At 34.7% G+C, this 21746-nt stretch overlaps 1 long non-coding RNA gene across 3 annotated transcripts in view; it reads left to right on the forward strand.

The window, feature by feature from the left end:
- LOC141396621 (uncharacterized) overlaps nt 1-21746 on the forward strand; it is a 262411-nt gene that overhangs the window by 211910 nt on the left and 28755 nt on the right. For 2 of the 3 annotated variants that reach the window (XR_012411206.1, XR_012411207.1), the window contains exon 6: nt 18506-18760. The exons of the other annotated variant lie outside the window; for it this stretch is intronic. This is a non-coding gene — a long non-coding RNA (uncharacterized lncRNA). The remainder of the gene's footprint in view (nt 1-18505; nt 18761-21746) is intronic. 3 annotated transcript variants of the gene reach the window in all.

Below are 21746 nucleotides of genomic sequence, written 5' to 3' on the forward strand. Positions count from 1 at the left end.
ATATTTTCAAAAATCCACGAGGCATTTGGAGGCCTCTAAAAATACTTTTTAAAATCCACGAGGCCTTTGGAGGCCTCTAAACATATTTTTAAAAATCCACGAGGCCCCTAAAACATTTTTAAAAATCCACGAGGTCTCTAAAAATATTTTTAAAATTCCACGAGGCCTTTGGAGGCCTCTAAAAATATTTTTAAAAAGCCACGAGGCCTTTGGAGGCCTCTAAAAATATTTTTAAAAACTCACAAGGCCTTTGGACGCCTCTAAAATATTTTTAAAAACTCACAAGGCCTTTGGACGCCTCTAACAATATTTTTAAAAATTCACGAGGCCTTTGGAGGCCCCTAAAAACACTTTTAAAAATCTACGAGGCCTCAAAAAATATTTTTAAAAATCCACGAGGCCTCAAAAAATATTTTTAAAATCCACGAGGCCTCAAAAAATATTTTTAAAAATCCACGAGGCCTCAAAAAATATTTTTAAAAATCCACGAGGCCTCAAAAAAAATTTTTTTTAAAATCCACGAGGCCTCAAAAAATATTTTTAAAAATCCACGAGGCCTCAAAAATTATTTTTAAAAATCCACGAGGCCTCAAAAAATATTTTTAAAAATCCACGAGGCCTTAAAAATTTTTTTTTTTTTTAAAATCCACGAGGCCTCAAAAAATATTTTTAAAAATCCACGAGGCCTCAAAAATTATTTTTAAAAATCCACGAGGCCTCAAAAAATATTTTTAAAAATCCACGAGGCCTCAAAACAAATTTTTTAAAATCCATGAGGCCTCATAAATTATTTTTAAAAATCCACGAGGCCTCAACAAATATTTTTAAAAATTCACGAGGCCTCAAAAAATATTTTTAAAAATCCACGAGGCCTCAAAACATATTTTTAAAAATCCACGAGGCCTCAAAAAAACATTTTTAAAGGTCCACAAGGACTCAAAAATATTTTTAATAATCCACGAGGCGTTTGAAAGCCTCTAAAAATATTTTTAAAAATTGAAGAGGATTTTGGAAGCTACTAAAAACTTTTAAAAATTCACGAGGCCTTTGGAGTCCTCTAAAATAATTTTAAAAATCCAAGAGGCCTTTGGAGGCCTCTAAAAATATTTTTAAAAATCCACGAGGCTTTTGGAGGCCTCTTAAAATATTTTTAAAAATCCATGGGGCCTTTTAAGCCTCTAAAAATAATTTTAAAAATCCATGGGGCCTTTTAAGCCTCTAAAAATAATTTTAAAAATCCACGAACCCTTTGGGGCCCTCTAAAAATATTTTTAAAGCCACGAGGCCTTTGAAAGCCTCTAAAAATAATTTTAAAAATCCACGAGCCCTTTAGGGGCCTCTAAAAATATTTTTAAAAATCCACGAACCTTTTGGGGACCTCTAAAAATATTTTTAAAGCCACGAGGCTTTTGAAATCCTCTAAAAATAATTTTAAAATTCCACGAGCCCTTTGGGGGCCTCTAAAAATATTTTTAAAAATCCAAGATGCCTTTGGAGTCCTCTGAAAATATTTATAAAAACCACGAGGCCTTTGGGGGCCTCTAAAAATATTTTTAAAAATCCACGACACCTTTGGAGGCCTCTAAAAACCTTTGGAGGCCTCGAAAACTATTTTTCAAAATCCACGAGACCTTTGGGGGCCTCTAAAAATATTTTTAAAAATCCACGACACCTTTGGAGGCTTTTAAAAATATTTTTAAAAAGCTACGAGGCTATTGGAGGCCTCTAAAAATATTTTTAAAAATCTACGAGGCTATTGGAGGCCTCTAAAAATATTTTTAAAAATCCACTAGGCCTTTGGAGGCCAATAAAAATATATTTAAAAAACTACGAGGCCTTTGGAGGCCTCTAAAAATTTTTTTAAAAAACCACGAGGCCTTTAAAATTTTTTTAAAAATCCACAAGGCCTTTGGGGGCTCTAAAAATAGTTTTAAAAATGCACGAGGCCTTTGGAGGCCCCTTAAAACTATTTTTAGAAATCAACGAGGCCTTTGGAGGCCTCCACAAATACTTTTAAAAATCACGAGGCCTTTGGAGGCCTCTGAAAATATTTTTAAAAATCCATGAGGCCTCTAAGCATATTTTTAAAAATCCATGAGGCCTCTAAAAATATTTTTAAAAATCCACGAGGCCTCTAAAAATATTTTTAAAAATCCACGAGGCCTTTGGAGGCCTCTAAAAATATTTTTAAAAATCCACGAGGCCTTTGGAGGCCTCTAAAAATATTTTTAAAAATCCACGAGGCCTCTAAAAATATTTTTAAAAATCCAAATAAAAATATTTTTAAAAATCCACGACACCTCTAAAAATATTTTTAAAAATCCAAATAAAAATATTTTTAAAAATCCACGAGGCCTTTGGAGGCCTCTAAAAATATTTTTAAAAATCCACGAGGGCTTTGGAGGCCTCTAAACGTATTTTTAAAAATCCACAAGGCCTCTAAAAATATTTTTAAAAATCCACGAGGACTTTGGAGGCCTCTAAAAATATTTTTCAAAATCCATGAGGCCTTTGGAGGCTTCTAAAAATATTATTTAAAATCTATTAGGCTATTGGATGCCCCTACAAATATTTTAAAAAATCCACGAGGCCTGTGGAGGCCTCTAAAAATATTTTTTAAAATCCATAAGGCCTTTGGAGGCCTCTAAAAATATTTTTTAAAATCCATAAGGCCTTTGGAGGCCTCTAAAAATATTTTTAAAAATCCACGAGGCCTTCGGAGACCTCTAAAAATATTTTTAAAAATCCACGAGGCCTTCGGAGGCCTCTAAAAATATTTTTAAAAATCCACGAGGCCTTCGGAGGCCTCTAAAAATATTTTTAAAAATCCACGAGGCCTTCGGAGGCCTCTAAAAATATTTTTAAAAATCCACGAGGCCTTCGGAGGCCTCTAAAAATATTTTTAAAAATCCACGAGGCCTTCGGAGGCCTCTAAAAATATTTTAAAAAAATCCACGAGGCATTCGGAGGCATCTAAAACTATTTTTAAAAATCCACGAGGCCTTCGGAGGCCTCTAAAAATATTTTTAGAAATCCACGAGGCCTTCGGAAGCCTCTAAAAATATTTTTAAAAATCCACGAGGCCTTCGGAGGCCTCTAAAAATATTTGTAAAAATCCACGATTCCTTCGGAGGCCTCTAAAAATATTTTTAAAAATCCACGAGGCCTTCGGAGGCCTCTAAAAATATTTTTAAAAATCCACGAGGCCTTCGGAGGCCTCTAAAAAATATTTTTAAAAATCCACGAGGCCTTCGGAGGCCTCTAAAAATATTTTTAAAAATCCACGAGGCCTTCGGAGGCCTCTAAAAATATTTTTAAAAATCCACGAGGCCTTCGGAGGCCTCTAAAAATATTTTTAAAAATCCACGAGGCCTTCGGAGGCCTCTAAAAATATTTTAAAAAAATCCACGAGGCCTTCGGAGGCATCTAAAACTATTTTTAAAAATCCACGAGGCCTTCGGAGGCCTCTAAAAATATTTTTAGAAATCCACGAGGCCTTCGGAAGCCTCTAAAAATATTTTTAAAAATCCACGAGGCCTTCGGAGGCCTCTAAAAATATTTTTAAAAATCCACGAGGCCTTCGGAGGCCTCTAAAAATATTTTTAAAAATCCACGAGGCCTTCGGAGGCCTCTAAAAATATTTTTAAAAATCCACGAGGCCTTCGGAGGCCTCTAAAAAATATTTTTAAAAATCCACGAGGCCTTCGGAGGCCTCTAAAAATATTTTTAAAAATCCACGAGGCCTTCGGAGGCCTCTAAAAATATTTTTAAAAATCCACGAGGCCTTCGGAGGCCTCTAAAAATATTTTTAAAAATCCACGAGGCCTTCGGAGGCCTCTAAAAATATTTTTAAAAATCCACGAGGCCTTTGGAGGCCTCTAAAAATATTTTTAAAAATCCACGAGGCCTTTGGAGGCCTCTAAAAATATTTTTAAAAATCCACGAGGCCTTTGGAGGCCTCTAAAAATATTTTTAAAAATCCACGAGGCCTTTGGAGGCCCCTAAAAATATTTTTAAAAATCCACGAGGCCTTTGGAGGCCTCTAAAAATATTTTTAAAAATCCACGAGGCCTTTGGAGGCCTCTAAAAATATTTTTAAAAATCCACGAGGCCTTTGGAGGCCTCTAAAAATATTTTTAAAAATCCACGAGGCCTTTGGAGGCCTCTAAAAATATTTTTAAAAATCCACGAGGCCTTTGGAGGCCCCTAAAATATTTTTAAAAATCCACGAGGCCTTTGGAGGCCTCTAAAAATATTTTTAAAAATCCACGAGGTCTTTGGAGGCCTCTAAAAATATTTTTAAAAATCCACGAAGCCCTTGGAATGCTCTTAAAATATTTCTTTAAATTCACGAGGCCTTTGGAGCCACCTAAAATATTTTTAATAAACCATGAGCCTTTTTGGAAACCCCTAAAATATTTTCAAAAATATAAAACTTTTAACTTTTTCTTTCTATAAAAACCCATAACAGATCTTCAATCTATAGAAGACCTTTAGCATGTCTTCTATATACTAAATGCCCAAAGAGGGTTTTTTATCTATAAAAGCTCTTAGGAGGTCTTCTATCTATAGAATACCCTTAGAAGGTCATCGTTATATGGAAGACCTTAGGTGGTCTTCTATTTATACAATTTAAAAAATGGTATTATGACTTTATATTTAAAAACACTGTTCAAACTTTGCCATTGCACAAAAATCTGCTATCCTCAGATTTGTGTGATTGCGTTTAATTTTTATTCTGCTTTGTTAATTGTACGTTCTTTTTTCTTTTTCATTCCGAGAAAAGTTTGTGTGTGTGCTTCTACAGTTTTCCCATTTATATTCAACCATTTCCCCTTTTCTGTTTGATCTGTTGAAAGTTTCAATTTGATCCGTTGGCTTTGATTATCATTACTTCGACAGCAATTTTTTACTAAAACATGTAACTTTTGTAAGCTGAAAATTATATTAATTTGGAGTCATTATTACCACTGCTTAAATCAACAAAGTCGGCATTCAGACGTGAAGAGAAGCGGGAGAGAGAAGGCAGTATCAATTTGCCAATTTATATGTACTTTTTAAAACAAAAGGGGGGTGAGCTTGAGTTTACTTGAGAAACTAAAAGAGTTTTAGTTAGTTTTACGAAATGCTATGAGGACTTGATATAGAATGAAATAAAATACACATGGAAAAGGAATTCAATTATCACATGAATTAAGTAAGACATTCTAAGGAATATTAAATATGTACACACAGAGAAAATTTTTTGTAATGCTTTGCATCGTTTTTTTTAAAGGGATTATTTCGTGGTTGTCATAACTATGGAAGAAATGTAGCATACCTACCCCACAAGTTTGGAATTAAATAACTGGTGTTATTTCGTATATAAAATTTTCTAATGATTTACATCTTAATCTAAATATCATGTTACTTTCATGCATCAACAAAAAGAACAAAACAAATTTATTCAAAAAATATTTGTTGGCAAATTTGATGTATATATTTTCTTGATATATATTGCAAATACATATTTCATTTATTCGGCAACTTATATTGAAATTTGATGGAAAATATTTTTGTCTTTGACGTTTTGTATCTAGAATGAAGTTTTGTGGGACAAAACTTAATAAACTCAGATAAAGTACAACATTAACCCTAAAACGTGATTTTACTTTTGGCAGATTCCTGGCGTTTAGATACAATTTAGAGTTTTGGTGTATTCGGAGACCTATAGTAAAATTTTATGACAAAAAATTTTGTACAATATTTTGATCTGATACGATCACATTTTAAAGGATTTTTTAAACGTTTCTAAAAAAGATCCGTTTAGTGACTCGCATGAGGGTTAATTTTTTCATAAAAAGATACCCCGCATTGTTGTCAGTAATATTGCCAAAGACACTTTATACCTAAAATGCAAGGATTCCAAGGGCCCTTATGTCAAATATTGCAAAACCTGTAGAATTGGGCGGAATTTGCCACGCCTATTTAGGTTACTTCCCGACTTAAACTTTCAAAACACCGATACACGTGTCTTCTTTTTTTCGGTCCTCTTTCATAATCTGGCCGAATTATCTTCTAATTACTTTTTGTGTTGTACAGGGTTATTTGTGTAAAGCTCTATTATTTGGGCCAAGTCTAATCGCTTGTATATATTATTTACATATGAATGAAAAAATGCAATGAATCCATGTTTTGTTAAGCGTTTGATTTTTTAGAAAGCACTGAGAACGCACAAACACATGTGAAAAATGAAGAAGGAGTATTTGCACTATGTATAGGTGTATACGATTATATAATATAACATTGTTACGCATCAAACTAATATGGTACAACATCGACACTTGTCAATGAAAATGATTAAATTTTGGAAAAATATTTTTTATATGAATTATTTCTTTTTCGACGTGTTTTTAAAAAACATTTTAAAATTTCAAGAAGTGTGAATTTTTTACAAAATATTTAAAAAGCATGGATTCTTTAAATACTATTTAAAAAAACACGAATTTTTTAATATTTCAAAGAGCCTAAATATTTAAAAAAAATTTGGCTACGAGAGTTTTTAGGTGTTTCGGTTGAATTCGCATTTAAACGATTTTATCAGTCACACTTATTCTTGAGCTCGAGTCGTCATAAAATTGGAGAAGTTTTCTTTGGACGAATCTAGTCTTCTCTGTCATCCCCTAAAGTAAACAATTTTAACAACATCCCACTTTAAACTTGTTGTTTTTAAATTTGAATATAACAAATATGAGATTAAGCTTGACTTACATGCAAATAGTAAGTAAAACACACATCTTAACAAAACAACCAAAGTGAATATAAAAAAATTAAAAAATATTTCAAAAAGCGTGGATTTTATTTTTTAAGAGAATTTTCAAAAAGCGTGATTTTTTAAAGAAAATTTAAAAAAGCGCGGAATCAAAAAAAAAAAATTAAAGAAAAATCTGTACGTTATTCCAAAGGCTCAGATAAAAATGGCGATTTATTAAGATTACTTCAAAGGTAACGTTTAACTCTATGGCGAAGATTATTTGTGCGTTCCCGTATATAAAAAAATGTGAAAATTGTTAAACTGTTACATTTTTTGCAGTTCCAGAAAAGGGTACATTTTGGCCAAACATTACGTAAAAAACAAATGAGCAAAGGCTATAGTCGGGACGGGGCCGACTATGTGATACCCTACACCACTACCATTGAAAAGTATAAGCACAGATTATACTTTTCAATGGTAAAAATTTTTTTTAGGCAGACCATACCAAACGAATTAGAGCTATCTGAACCAAAATAATGTCGACTTCTAGATAACGCAGTGGGGTTCTATTTTAAGCTCAGAATGTCTTGATTATAATAGGTCACTTTTGTTGAAATGCGCTTAACCAAATCTGGGATATTCTCATTACAATTCAAGTAAAAAATGGTGCAACAACCTACCTCAAATCATTGTAAAGGTTAACTTTTGTTCTTTCATTCACAGGTTTTGTTTTCAGAAGCGGAGATATTTCCATAAGAATATCACGTTTAAGTTTTCTCCACATAAGTTTTTTTGTCCATTCCTACACTTGAATATTATCTGACCACCACCAAATATTCATCTCTAGGAACCTCATTAGCAAAAAAAAAAAAAAAAAAAAACAAATGGAATGTGTTACCGAATACTGCAATATCTCCGCTGTTTGACCACCACACCACTTTGCACCATTGTAAAGGTGGTATTTTCTACTTTCATATTTAGGCTTTGCTTTTGGAAGAACCCCAAGCAGAGCTGTGATATTCGTCATTACAATTAAAATACCAAACTTAAAAATTGGGTTGGATTGCCCAATCCGAACCATTAATATGATCCTACCATCACCAAAATCAATAGACTTCTTTCCCTCAGGATCCCCATCAACCCTCCGAATCATCAGATCAAATTTGCGAGCTGTAGCGTGATTTAAAAAAAAAAAATGAAAAATGGGGAATATTATCGACTATTGCGATATCTGCGCTGTTTAACCACCCACGCCAACCTACTTTGCATCATTGTAAAGATGGAATTTTCTACTTTCATAGTCTGGCTTTGCTTTTGGAAAGTCCCCAACCAAAGCTGTGATATTCGTCATTATAATTAAAATATCAAAAATGAAAAGTTGGGTTTTATTTGCGATTATTGTGAAATCTTCGTTGTTTGACCATCTACGACAATCTAATTTACTTCGTTAGAAAGCTGATATTTTCTACTTTAATTTTTTGTTATACTTTGTATACCTCTTATAGAAGCTGGGATAGTCGCTTTGGAAAAAACATTGACTTTTTCTCCAAATAAATTTTTTGCCCATTCGCCATTCCCCATTGACCCCCCATCAACCCACAAAATTTCGTGACGAAACGATCAAAATTGCGACCTTTAGCGTGATAACAATGTTAGAACAGATGTAGGGAATGACACACATAGCCAGATAGACTCAGTTCGTGGAGACATTTATTTCGGAGTATATAAGTCTACGACCATTATTACGATGCGTTACAAACATTTAGGCCAAAACCAACTTATGATACCCTCCCCACATAGTGGTGTAGGGTATAATTATATGAGTATATTTCATACTGACCCTAATCTGCTGTTCCCGCTCCTTCATAAACTAACATAATAATAAATAACAACCTTTACTTCAACCATTAAAATCTGTAATGCAAAAAACCAACAACATTTATGGACATTACAGCAGTTTATAGTTCATGTCAATTTTCCCAATATTGCTCACTTAGATGGCATAATATTTGATAACAAAAACAATATTACATGGTTACGGTTATATGATCTAGAAAGGATGATAACCCATCAGCACATGTTGGTTGGCCATTGATGTTTGACGGAAGGAATGTTAAAAGCAAAAAATTAATGTGCATGTAATTTCCTGAATAAATAACAATTTATAAGTACCAAATTTGGTGCGTGTGTATGTGTGTTTCTCTGTAGCTTTCTCATCCACTCACTATGTAAAAATGGACTTTGAATTTTAAACCTGAAAAAATATGTACCTTAAGCCATAATTTAGGTCATTTGATTACAAGTCATAACAGTTTGGTAGCAACAAAGGAAAAACACAGTCAAAACATATGCAGAGAGGTAGATGGAAGGAGGTATCAATAAAGTGTAATGCAGTAGTACATACAATAAGTCAAAGAATCTGCATTTTTCTATGAAAGGAACCCTGCGAATTATTTAGATGTATCGGAGTATTTTTCCCTTCTTTCCATTACGATAAAAAATTCGCATAAATTAGCCCTTAGTCCTTAGGAAGTCCCTTAATAAATTGTTAAAATATATTTTTATATTCAGCGAGTGTTTCTTCAAACTTGCTTTGTAGATTTCCATATTCGGTAAGCTCCCTAACTTAAGAATGCCTCTGCTTCCACGCCTCTGTCAAACTCCACATTTACGCTTTTTGGCATGTCAATGAATAGGCGTAATTAAATTCCAACCTAACGGTATGATGTTGTGCCATACACAGTAGTCAACAGCCGTAAAAAGTGCATTCTGATCAAGAACTAAGGCTATACAGATATCGCGTGACCTCCTTATTTTCATTTCACTGAAACACCTTACACACACTGGCGCTAACACATATCATCTAGAAATTCCTCTCACACGCTCATAACTTGGCTATGGGAAAATAATCAAAGAGTCCTTTAAAATACAATTGTATTACAAATTTTACGAGGGGCACTAGAACATTTTCTAGCCTAGGCAACACGCAGTGTCGCCAGCCGGCATTTGATATTTTTTTATGGAAAGTTTGACAATTTTTAGCGTACTCAGGACAGTTTGACATACGACCATGTGTTGGGTTGTTTACAGTGACTTGATTGATACACTTCAAATGATTGTTTTGGAACGGTTTTACAGCATTCTTCTTATAAACGCCTTTTGAAGCGCCGCGATCGTAGTTTTTCGAAATTTCATGCATCGATCGACAGGGGATCCAACGAGAAAATTGTTCATGCAATTTCAAATGTAAATTGGTGGAATAAATGCCCAAGGATGCCTCTATCTCACGGGATATAACATGGCGACCTTGCATTATCCGTTCACGCACGGCTTAATTTTTTCTGTCATGGCAATTATCATTAAATTATCATTTAATCAGTTTTTCTTAGAGCTTTAGGATGATCCTTTATCGACATACAAAGATTTGATCGATGCACTCTTGTCATGATTGTCCACGTCGAAGGTTGTGAAATTATCGGACGAAAATGTTCACAAGAAAATTCCATTTTTTTTTGCAAAGTAATTTTTTCAAGACGCTTTAAACAACCCTACACATGGTGGTATGTCAAACTGTACTGAGTACTCTAGGCTAAAAACAGCCAAATTTTCCGCAAAAATTTCAAATGACGCCTGGCGACACTGCTTGTTGCCTAGGTCAGAAAGTTGTCTAGTGCCCCTCGTATTGCATGTCGGCCACGTCCAATGTCCACCCGTGTGTGTTTGTGTGCATTTAATGTTTGGTGGTCATGTTGGGCGTTCTTGGAGGAAATAGGCCGGTTAAAACCACTCCCTGCAAGCAAAAACTATAGGAGTGTCGCCCAGGGCGATGAAGTGACCTCCGATGTGAAGAAATAAACCACGCCGGCGTGTCGTCTTGGAAGTCACTCCCACGACACTTCTAGAACATCATTTCCGCGATAGTTCTTGGAATTAAAAAAAAATATTTTTTTATTTTTTTCTGTTTATATTTATTTTTTATTTTTATTTTTTTTTTTTTTTTTTTTTATTTCTCTTCTCTTTTAGAGAAATTATTCTTTGCAATTTCCGCCTACATTAATTTTTTCATTTTAAAAATGTTATGTTTTGTTACCTGACTTGGCTTGTCTCCGGAGTGACTTCCTAGGCGAGGGAGTGAGGAACTCACTTCCAAATGCTGGCAGGGAGCTGATGGATATAAAACACGTTACGTTAGTGTTTTCTCTCCCTCTGAGATGTATGTGTGAGCATGTTGCGTGGTCTTTTTTGTTAACGCCTACTTCTATTGTCGATACCTCAGTGGTGTTATAATGGTAATTATTAACCTTCTTATTATGCCACTAGCTTGTAGTGTTGTAGCACCACAGCTTCTACTTGTAGGTGTAAATGATGAACATATGACTACTTTGTTAGCAGAGGCATGTTGATTGCAATCCATGTTCATATCCTGTGACCATTACACTTGTTGCTGCCTGCTACATGTCCTTGTTGGGGGGATTTATGTTGATATGATTGGTGTTCAAAGTGTTGTGTTTTAGCGTGATATAACAATGCCCATATGTATGCGAGTCTCTTTGTAAACGTATTTTATAACATGAATGTTACGACATGGTTTACTGACCAAAAGAGCATTTTTCATGGGTTCCCAATGGGGGATTGCTTAAGAATTTGTCAATGGTCCTATACAATTTCACAACTCAGCTCTATTGGCTTGGATTTCTTAAAGAATATTTCAAAGACCTCAACTCAACGCCAAGTAGTGGATATTTAAAGAATATTTCAAAGGCCACAACTCAGACTCCAGACAAGTTTTTTTCACGACTCCGACTCCGGAGTCGACCCCGAGAATAATTTCATATACCACTGAAAAAGACTAAAACATGCACCATTTTTAACTTGTTCCTACATTTGGACCATATATGCTTATATGTTGTTCTCCGTAAGGTATTTTGTAATGCATTTTCCATATTAATTCTGCTGTATCTTACATAGCAACCACAGAGGAACATGACATTGACATGAATATATCATCCTTGTCACGGTGGACGGCAAATCAAGGCAATGCCGATAATTAAACATGCAAAAAGAGGTCAGCATGATGTCTATGAATTTATCTGCATACATATTTCATCAAAATTTTAACGCTTGTATAAAAGGTTCTAAAGTAAGAAGGCTTTGTTGGGAAATATGAGAACAAAATCATCTTTGGATTGATTAATGAATATTCCAAAACTTATAAATGTATGAAAGTGTAATCCAGTATTACATGAGGTAAGCAATTCAAAACCAGGTTTTAAACTGGATCAAATCCAAACGTTTGTGGTACTTAATATAAGCCCACATATTTTGAACTCTTGTGAAATTGTACCCGAAAGGGTGGAATGGAAAATTCTTCCAAAATATTCCATCCAATGTACCCTCTCATAAAAGATAAGATGAAAATACCAGTAGGACTTCTAGCAGAAGACTTGTAGGACTTCTTTAAAAAAATAACAACTAAATTAAAACAAATGAGAGGAGGGGGCCGATCATGTGATATCCTACACTACAACTACTGGTCACTAGCCTTCCAAGAATGTTATTAAAAAGTGTATTTTAAATGCTTTCTATTTCTAAATCAGGACTACACTTTGATCCTATTATATTACCCACATAATGGCATTGTTATATATTAAGATTCCAACAGATCAGTTTCATATTAGAGGCGACTGCATTCCGTACAAAGCAACATGTTTCTTATTGAAAGAAAAATACATTATCGGCTTACTTTTTGGAACTTCAATAAGGTGTCTGACAACTCTAGATAATAGTTTAAGAACATGCCCTAGCATTGCTGACAGCTAAAGTCAACTATTTACGAAGGATTGGGTCGTAATCTTTTACATAACGTCCATATCCTGGCGGCAGAAAAATCTGTAATTTTCCTTTCATGTGAAAACATTGTTTTAAAGATCGTAATAATAATTGGGGTTATTTTGAAGGAACATTCCCCGTGAGTTTTTCCACTTTCCCCTACTTTCCCCTTATGTTGAAACGACTTTCAGAATAACACCCAATATTTCAACGTTATTCAAGGGTAGGAGTACAAATTTGCCGCTAAGTTTCCGTCGATTAAGTCATAGAAGGCGATATTATTACATCGGTATTTCATTTTGGATTAGATGCCCTATGTTCAACCTAAACTTTTTACATCCGTTTTGTATTTATGTAATTAATGAACACATATTACGTAAGACATACAGATATAAATAAAGGACATATATATATTTCATATTGGACTTGATAGTTTAAGACTGGATCTTTAAGTTTTTCAGTTTCCTCAAAATATAATTAAGTTTTTGTCAATATGAGCCAAATTCGCAGTGAACAAGTAAGAAAGTATCAGTCAGCTGAGCCGACAGAGATATACCCTCAGCCACGTACCCGAAGAAAAAAAGTTAACACAGTACTTCTGTAGGTTTGTTAGCTGTTGGGAAAATTTTCCAGGATGGAAAGGGCCACAAAAAACTACATGTTGCAACAAAATTCAGAATGATCCAAGACGAGTGCATTTTTTCCAAACTTTGGGTAGGATGTACCCGTAGGAGTGATCTGATGTAGTACATATTCGGACCTAATACAAATCTGTAGGAAATAGTGTTTTTTTTTTCTTTATTAGTCTATGGATATTTTCCTTACAGACTATATAATTAAAAACGTTGTACTTAATATTCTGAATTTAAATATATTACAATTTTACTTTTCAATTTACAAAGTTTGAGCTAAGTTTAGACAGTTTAGGTGGTGCCGGTAGGATTTTCTGGACCTTTTTGGGTCATTATCTCAGGAAGTATGGACTTGCCCACGAAAAAAAATTGCAACGTCGTAACAGTTGCTGCATCACAAATTAATACGATCAGAGAGGAGTTGTTAAACTATATTTTTTCCAAATTTTGTGTGGGAGGTACCCAAATGAGTGGACTGCTATAGTCCATATTAGAACCCGATCTATGCCTGAAAGTAATATTACCAACTAAAACCCGAAAATTGGGCGGCCTAGCGAAGACTAAATACAAAATATTGTTTAATGTGGCTAAAACCTTGAAAATACCGAAAATCGGGCTATACCGTTCTATTGGAGCTACATCAAAACGTGGATCTATGTACATAATTTTTATCAGAAACGTTTTTTGGTCCATTGGGAACCCTCAATGCAAAATTTCGGCGTATATGGGCGTGAAACATATGTAAAATCTTCAAAATTCCAAAAATCGGGAGGTACCGTTATATTGGGTCTATATCAAAACGTGGACCTATGTCCATAATTTTTATCGGAAAAGTTTTTTGTAAAGTGAAAACCCCACTTCTCAAAATTCAACTAATTTGGTTGATAAGTTTAGCTAAAATATTCAAAATACCCAAACATTAAGAAGTACCGTTGAATGGGGACTATCCCAAAACTATAAGTATTTATACCAAAATTCATCTGCCAACGCCAACTCCTTTTATATTTGGCCACCGTTTATTTGAACTCGCGCCATTATCTCGGGAACTATGGACTTGCCCTCGAAAAAAATTACAATGACGTAACGGGGGCCGCACGAACATCCTGCCTGATGTATGCCTAGAGGTATGCAAAGTTTGGTTCGATTCCGTTACTCCCTTCCAGAGTTATCGTGCGCACAAGTTTTGCGACAATTTTTGAACTTTTGTGGGGGAGGTACCTGAAGGAGTGGACCGATATGGCCCATCTTCGAACGTAAATCAAATCTGGACAAAATATTTCGATACCCAAAATTTGAACCGAATCGATTGATCCGTTCGAGAGTTATCGTGCGCACCAGTCAGCCAGACAGTCAGACAGACGGACAGACAGACAGACGGACGGACATTGCTAGATCGACTCAAAATTGTCTGAAACGGATATCGTACAAACATACTTGGGGTCTAAAACCATTATTTCGATGAGGCACATTTTTGGTCGTATCAAAGTGTAAATACCCTCTTTAGCCTAAAGGCTGAGGATATAAAAACCACATGCAACATATACATTTTAGAAGGGTTTTAATTATACCCTCAGCCTTTAGGCTAAAGAGGGTATATACACTTTGATACGACCAAAAATGTGCCTCACCGAAATAATGGTTTTAGACCCTAAGTATGTTTGTACGATGTCCGTTTCAGACAACTTTGAGTAGATCTAGCAATGTGCGTCCGTCTGTCTGTCTGGCTGGTGCGCACGATAACTCTCGAACGGATCAATCGATTCGGTTCCAATTTTGGGTATCGAAATATTTTGTCCAGATTTGATTTAAGTTCGAAGATGGGCTATATAGGTACACTCCTTCAGGTACCTCCACCACAAATGTTCAAAAATTGTCGCAAAAAGACAACTCTTGTAGGGGAAAGTCCATACTTCCTGAGAAAATAGCCTGAAAGCTACAAAAAACCCTATGACACCGTGTGTAGTGGTTGGAGCGCAAGATAACTCTCGAACGGATCTGCCGATTCGGTCCAAAATTTGGCTTTCGTAATATTTTGTCCAAACTTAGTTTAAGTTCAAAGATGGATTATATCGGTACACTCCTTCCGGTACCTCCCCCACAAAAGTTCGAAAATGTTCGGAAAATTTGTGCGTACGATAACTCTTGAACGGAATAACCGATTTGGTCCACACTTTGCACATCGTGTAATTTCTACCAAACTTAGATGAGGTTCCAATATGGACTCAATCGGACCTTTCCTTCGGGTACCTCCCACACAAAATTTCGGAAAAGTTCAGTTTAGGACCTGGTCTCGAGTCGCTTTGATTTTTGTTTGCGCAAGTTGTATTCGCTGTCCTCTATACGACGCTGTACGTTTCATAAGGGGCAAGTCCATACTTCCTGAGAAAATAGCCTGAAAGGTACAAAAAAACCCTATGACGCCGTGTGCAGTGGTTGTAGCGCAAGATAACTTTCGAACGGATCTGCCGATTCGGTCCAAAATTTGGCTTTCGTAATATTTTGTCCAAACCTAGTTTAATTTTGAAGATAAGGCATATTGGTCCACTCCTTCAGGTACATCCCCCACAAAGGTTCGAAAATGTTAGGAAAATTTGTGCGTACGATAACTCTTGAAGGGAGTAACCGATTTGGTCCATAGTTGGCACATTATGAAATTTCTACCAGACTTAGATGAGGTTCCAATATGGACTCAATCGGTCCACTCCTTCGGGTACCTCCCACACAAAATTTCGAAAAAGTTCAGTTTAGGACCTGCTCTCGAATCGCCTTGGTTTTTGTTGTAACATCTTGTATTCACTGTCCCCTCTACGAAGGTACAAGTTTCCTCAGGGGCAAGTCCATACTTCCTGAGAAAATAGCCTGAAAGTTGAAAAACAAACCTTATGACACAATGTTTATGGGTGGAAGCGCAAGATAATTCTCGAACGGATATGCCGATTCCGGCCAAAATTTGGCCTTCGTAATATTGTTTCCAAACTTAGTTTAAGTTCGTAGATAAGTCATATCGGTCCACTCCTTCAGGTACCTACCCCACAAAAGTTAAAAAATGTTCGGAAAAATTGTGCGCACGATAACTCTTAATGGGAGTAACCGATTTGGTCCATACTTTACACATTCTTATAATATCTACCAGATATAGATCAGGTTCGAATATGGACTATATTTGTCCACTCCATTCGGTACCTCCCACACAAAATTTCGGATAAGTTCACTTTAAGATCTGCTAATGAATCACTTTGATTTTTGTTGAAGCAACTTACATTCGCTGCCTCAATTACGATGGTAAAAGTTGTTTCAGGTGCAAGTCCATACTTCTTAAGAAAACAGCCCGAAGGGTGTAAAAACCCCCTATGGCACCCCATGGTATATGTCGGTCCATTCCTTTAAGTACCTTTTCCGCAAAATTTTTGAACTTTAATCCTAATCAACATTTTTGTCGGTTAATACGACCAAAATTTTGAAACCCCCTAAATACATACGTTTTTTGGGAAAAAAGTGTTTCAATTTGCACAGGCTGAGGGAATATCTCTGTCGGTATAGCCCACTGATACTTTATACTTGTTTTTATACCATCTATATCCACCAAAAGGATACTTAAAACACATATAATAAGTGAAATACGAAATACGGCAATGACTGGATCATTTGCAGCATTTCCTGCAGTCAGGATATGTATATGTAACAAAATTACTACAAAATCCCTCTTAAGTTGGTTCACTTTGACTGTGACCTCTGTGAAATGTGTTCTGTAATGACAATGATAATACGTGGGTAATATATTTGGATCGAATGGTAGTCCTTACCGATCAAACTTAGAAATATTAGGCATTTAAAATATTATCTTTAATGTATTTTAATTGCAAAACATTTTTTGAAATAAAGGTAGTTCAGTTTCAGTGTAAGTTACTGCATTTGTTTGTATTCTTATCGGAACCTGACCTCCATACAAAATTTTGTGACAGTCGGTCTTTAATTTTGCCTAGAGTTTGATTAAAATATTAATGGACAGATGGACTGGACGGGCGACCTGGCACATTTTGCCGGTATATAACGATATCATTAAGGGGTCTGGGCTGACTATTTCGTAGTGTTACATGCACTTTGGTCAAACAAATTTGTAATACATTTTCAACATTATAGTGTAGGGTGTCAATAAGTGGGATCTAAAACCAGTATTCCAATGTATATATAAGTTTTGCCGTAAATGTGATGGTATGTTATGGAATCGACTCTGCTTGAAAGCGCACGAAAAGGTACAATTATAATTGTATTGTCATAGAACTTTACATTTGTTTGCAAAAATTAAGTGGATCGATTGGACCAAAAAAATAACTATAATAAAGGCGTGGATTTTAGACGACGATTAAACAAGTAAAAGACTATATTGTTACCAACAGCCTATGAATGTAAAAAAAGGCAATAGGGTTGACAAACAAAGGTGTAGTATACCTACATATGTGAGCTATAAGCAGATTCCTAAATTTAAAAGTATATCGAATTTTCGTAGATGAAAAAATAAGTTTTGTAAGTTTCCAGCGTAAATTTTGAGGCGTTTGTGTGGTGAGTAACTAAAACGTAATAATTCCACTGACAGATCCAATAAAAACAGCCTACTCTAAAATACTATAATCTTTCTTATATTGAAGGAATATCTCTTGAATTAGGTTCAGTGGAGCGTATAATTAATATACACACATATTTGTGTTGCTTATACGCCACCATGTCTGGTTTAAATAGAAATTAAGTTACTTTTTCATTTCAATAAATTTATTGCTTAATGACAATCGACGTTGGAATATATTTTTATATCTTCCTACCATAATTGCATCGCAATAACCCCCCAATTTTAATAAATTTCTACAATAATCAAACAAATACAGGAAATTTTTATTTTTTTATAGTTTATTATTCATGGCAATTGAAAGGAACATTCGTTTTTGGTAGACATAGAGATGACGGAAAAATGCTGATTGCAAAAGTTTTTCAATCTCATTTGAAAAAACACAAAAATAAATAACACATGCTATTGATATTTATGAAATAAACTTCTTTTATCAGCAACAATGTTTCATTTAGAGAACGATTGTGTTTATGTGTGGTTGGTGGGTACGTTACTAACGCCTATTGAAAATAGCCATTGATGCCACATTGAAAAAATGTTAAACTGATTGGAGGCTTAATACGAAAAAGTTTTTAGAATTATCGTTTTTTTATTTATTCTTTGATTTGTATATTCGCTTAAAATACTAATAAATTAACCTAACTTTTTCACATACGACATATTTTCTTTTATTCTCTTTTCTCTCCGCAGCGAAAAACACTTGTTTTAAAACGAGAAAAATATACATACATATATTGTTATGCTTAATTTTTTATTCTTTGGAATTACCTCTTCATACATAACAATGCACAGTGGATCCACTTGTATGGAGAAAGTGGCCAAAAATATTTAGAGTGTAAAAATCAAGCCAATGAGCCGGTTACAACTTTGTGCTGCTGCGAAGAGTGTTTTAAGAAACCACGAGCGTAACATTCTCCCCCCTTTCCCCTCTGGAGGGGGTATACGGTAAGATTTGTATTATGCTGTTAATACAAAATGACATGAACAAAGGTCCCGATTATCTTATGATGCAAAAATAGGCTTGGGGAAACAGAACAATCTCGAAAACAACGTAAAATCCAACCAATTTAGCGGATTAAAAAAATCAATATTTTTGTCTGAAAATTGGCAAAATTTTTAATATAGATCATATAGCGTTCTTCCTGGAAGGCACGTACCGCCAACGTAAGACAAATTTGGAAGAATATTTCATCATCTTGCCACTGATACCAATTATGTTAATGTACGTGGTCAGATAACAGAGTTATACGCTAACATATCCATAGAAACCTTATTCTAGGGCAGCTTTAGTCAGCGACCAACCATTTATAGTATGGCACTAGATGGCAGCTGATTTTAATACTGAATAATCTTAAACCCATGACCTACTTTGGAAAATTATTCCCGAGGTGGGCACTGGTGGGCATCATGACTAAAACCTTAGGTCAAATTTAAGTACATGATCGAATTGGCATTACAAAATACATTAAGAAAATATGCAGCTAACTAGAATTCCACAATACGCTAAAACACAATTTTTTAATGAAAATTAAGCTAATAACTCCTCCTTCAAAATCCAATATAATATTTTGCTATACGTATTAGTTTGGCGATATTTTGAATATATTTACTTGCACTTAAAATATAGGTTGTACTCACAACAAAAAATATTAGTCAAATGTTCCGACCTTTGAAGCTGTTCTTAAGAAGATCGCGTTCGAATGAATTAAAAACTAATATATTTTTAAAAAGGTCCATGTCATAGCTGTCAGAATTGCCAGATGTTGTACCAAAATTTTGACATTCATTTTTTTATTTTTGGCCAATGGGTGGAACCACTGTGCAATGTATGCATTTCGTTTGCACAACAATTGCTTGAAACACAAATATATTTATTTCATTATGCAATTTCGCATAAAAGAATTCCACAATATGCCAATTTGTTTGTATTCATTTAACGTGCAAAGAATATTCATTAATTATGTATTTACCGTATAGTCTCGATAATCTGGACAACGCGGTAATCCGGACACTAGAATTTTTTTCATTGTAGACTCGGTAATCCGTACATCACATATGTTTCTTACCTCTATAATCCTCACATCAGTATTTATTTCCTACCTTGAGTATTATATTCTTATTTATTTCATTGACGTTTTCGTTTTTAACTATAGCAATTGAGGTATAAATAAGAAAGTTTAAGTTTTTCTAAAATTTTGAAGGGCATTTGAGCTTTTTTAACGATTCTCCGCAAAATTTCTTTGGAGGCTGGACATGCTTCGCATTTCTGAGTAATTCGATTTTTAACATAGGTACCTTATTTACTTATCTAAGAGTTAATGCAAAATTTAATTTGTTGAAGAAACATGTATGTATATGTAGCCAAAACTGTCCGACTGTCCATTATAAAATATGAGAAAATGCCCTACGTTTCCAGCAATGACGGTGTATGTATATGCTATACTCGTATATCTGTTATGTGATCGTGTATATTAACTCATGTATTTATTACAGGGAATGTGAAGATGAAGAAGAGATAGAGACAATCGAGCACCTCTGTAAATCTACATACCTTAATATGTCTAATCTAATTTCTGACCTTTATATATACTCTGTGTGTCCACTACGACCATCTTTTACGTAAACTTATCTCCTTCAGCACACTACCAAGATAAACACAATGGGCCATAAGGTCTCCGAGTAGAGCGGCTGTATATTGTAACAGCCGTGCGTCCTTTAACCTAACCTATGTCGTGTATGTATAACTTGACGGCTAAAATATGTATGTAGTATTCATATAAAATTAATTCCGTGGAAAACTAGTGCACTGAAGTAGTGGTGTAGGGAACCACGTTCTCGGCCCCGTCCCTCTATAGCCCTATTTTACTTGTTTTACCTTGTTCTTGGTATAATTTTCATCCTTAAACAACAAAATGCCGCCTAGTAGCCGTAAGGTATTTAATGATGGTAATATTATTATATTCAATATTCCCTCGGCTAGTATGAATTGGTTTCATTTTAACATTATGTAAGAGTACTTATTTAATCAGTATACATACAGCCTGTAATTGACAACATCCCCCACTGACAAAGATTTTTGGTTGTTAATGATCCACAAATTAATCTGAAAGGTTTTCACTGAATCATAATGTGTGGAAGTGTTAACAACTTTTGTTGGAGTAGTGGATGGGAAATTAATTCCGTGTAAGGAAGTAGTGGTGATTATAAATTGTGGGAAATGAATATTACGTAAAATTTTAATTTTAACAACATATCATATCTCATTCGGGTACCTCCCCCACAAAAATTCAAAATTTATTTGCCAAAATGATGTGAACGATAACTCACGAAGGTACAAATTGTCCAAACTTTGCAGGGTAACTTTGTAGGGTAGGTTCGAATATTGACAGTAGCGGTATTTCTCAAACAAAATTTTAATTAATGTGCAGTTGTATGCGTTATAGCCAGAGAAATGCGTAAGTAGCTGATTTTGATACTCATGAGCCACATGCTAAAAAACAAGTGTTGTGAGGCTTGCTACTCTACAAAATAAATGCCAGTGTTGCTTGCCTTTCTCAAAATATGTACGAGTGTGGCTAGCCATTCAAAAAATAAGTTATTTAAAAATTGACATTTTTTGACACATGCGTATGCTTTGCCAAGTAGTTTTAAATACGCAATAACATTTTTTGTTTTACTTTGTTGCTCATCGCACATCAAGTTTTGTTTTCAACCCTTATAATTTAACTGATTGTCTTATGTTCTCCGAGAGAGTGAGAGCAAATATAATTTTCTAACACTGGTTTTCACACGTTAGAAGAATATGCAAAAGCACGCATAGCATTCCAAGCAAATAAAGAAAATATACACAAACAAAACAACAACAATTTAAATAACATTTCAATTGTTTATTTCTTGTAGTGTTGTGTGTGTGCTTCCACTTGGTGAGCCA

This window comes from Musca autumnalis, unplaced genomic scaffold, assembly GCF_047663935.1.
Source record: "Musca autumnalis isolate F117 unplaced genomic scaffold, ASM4766393v1 scaffold_3, whole genome shotgun sequence".
Lineage (NCBI taxonomy): Eukaryota > Metazoa > Arthropoda > Insecta > Diptera > Muscidae > Musca > Musca autumnalis.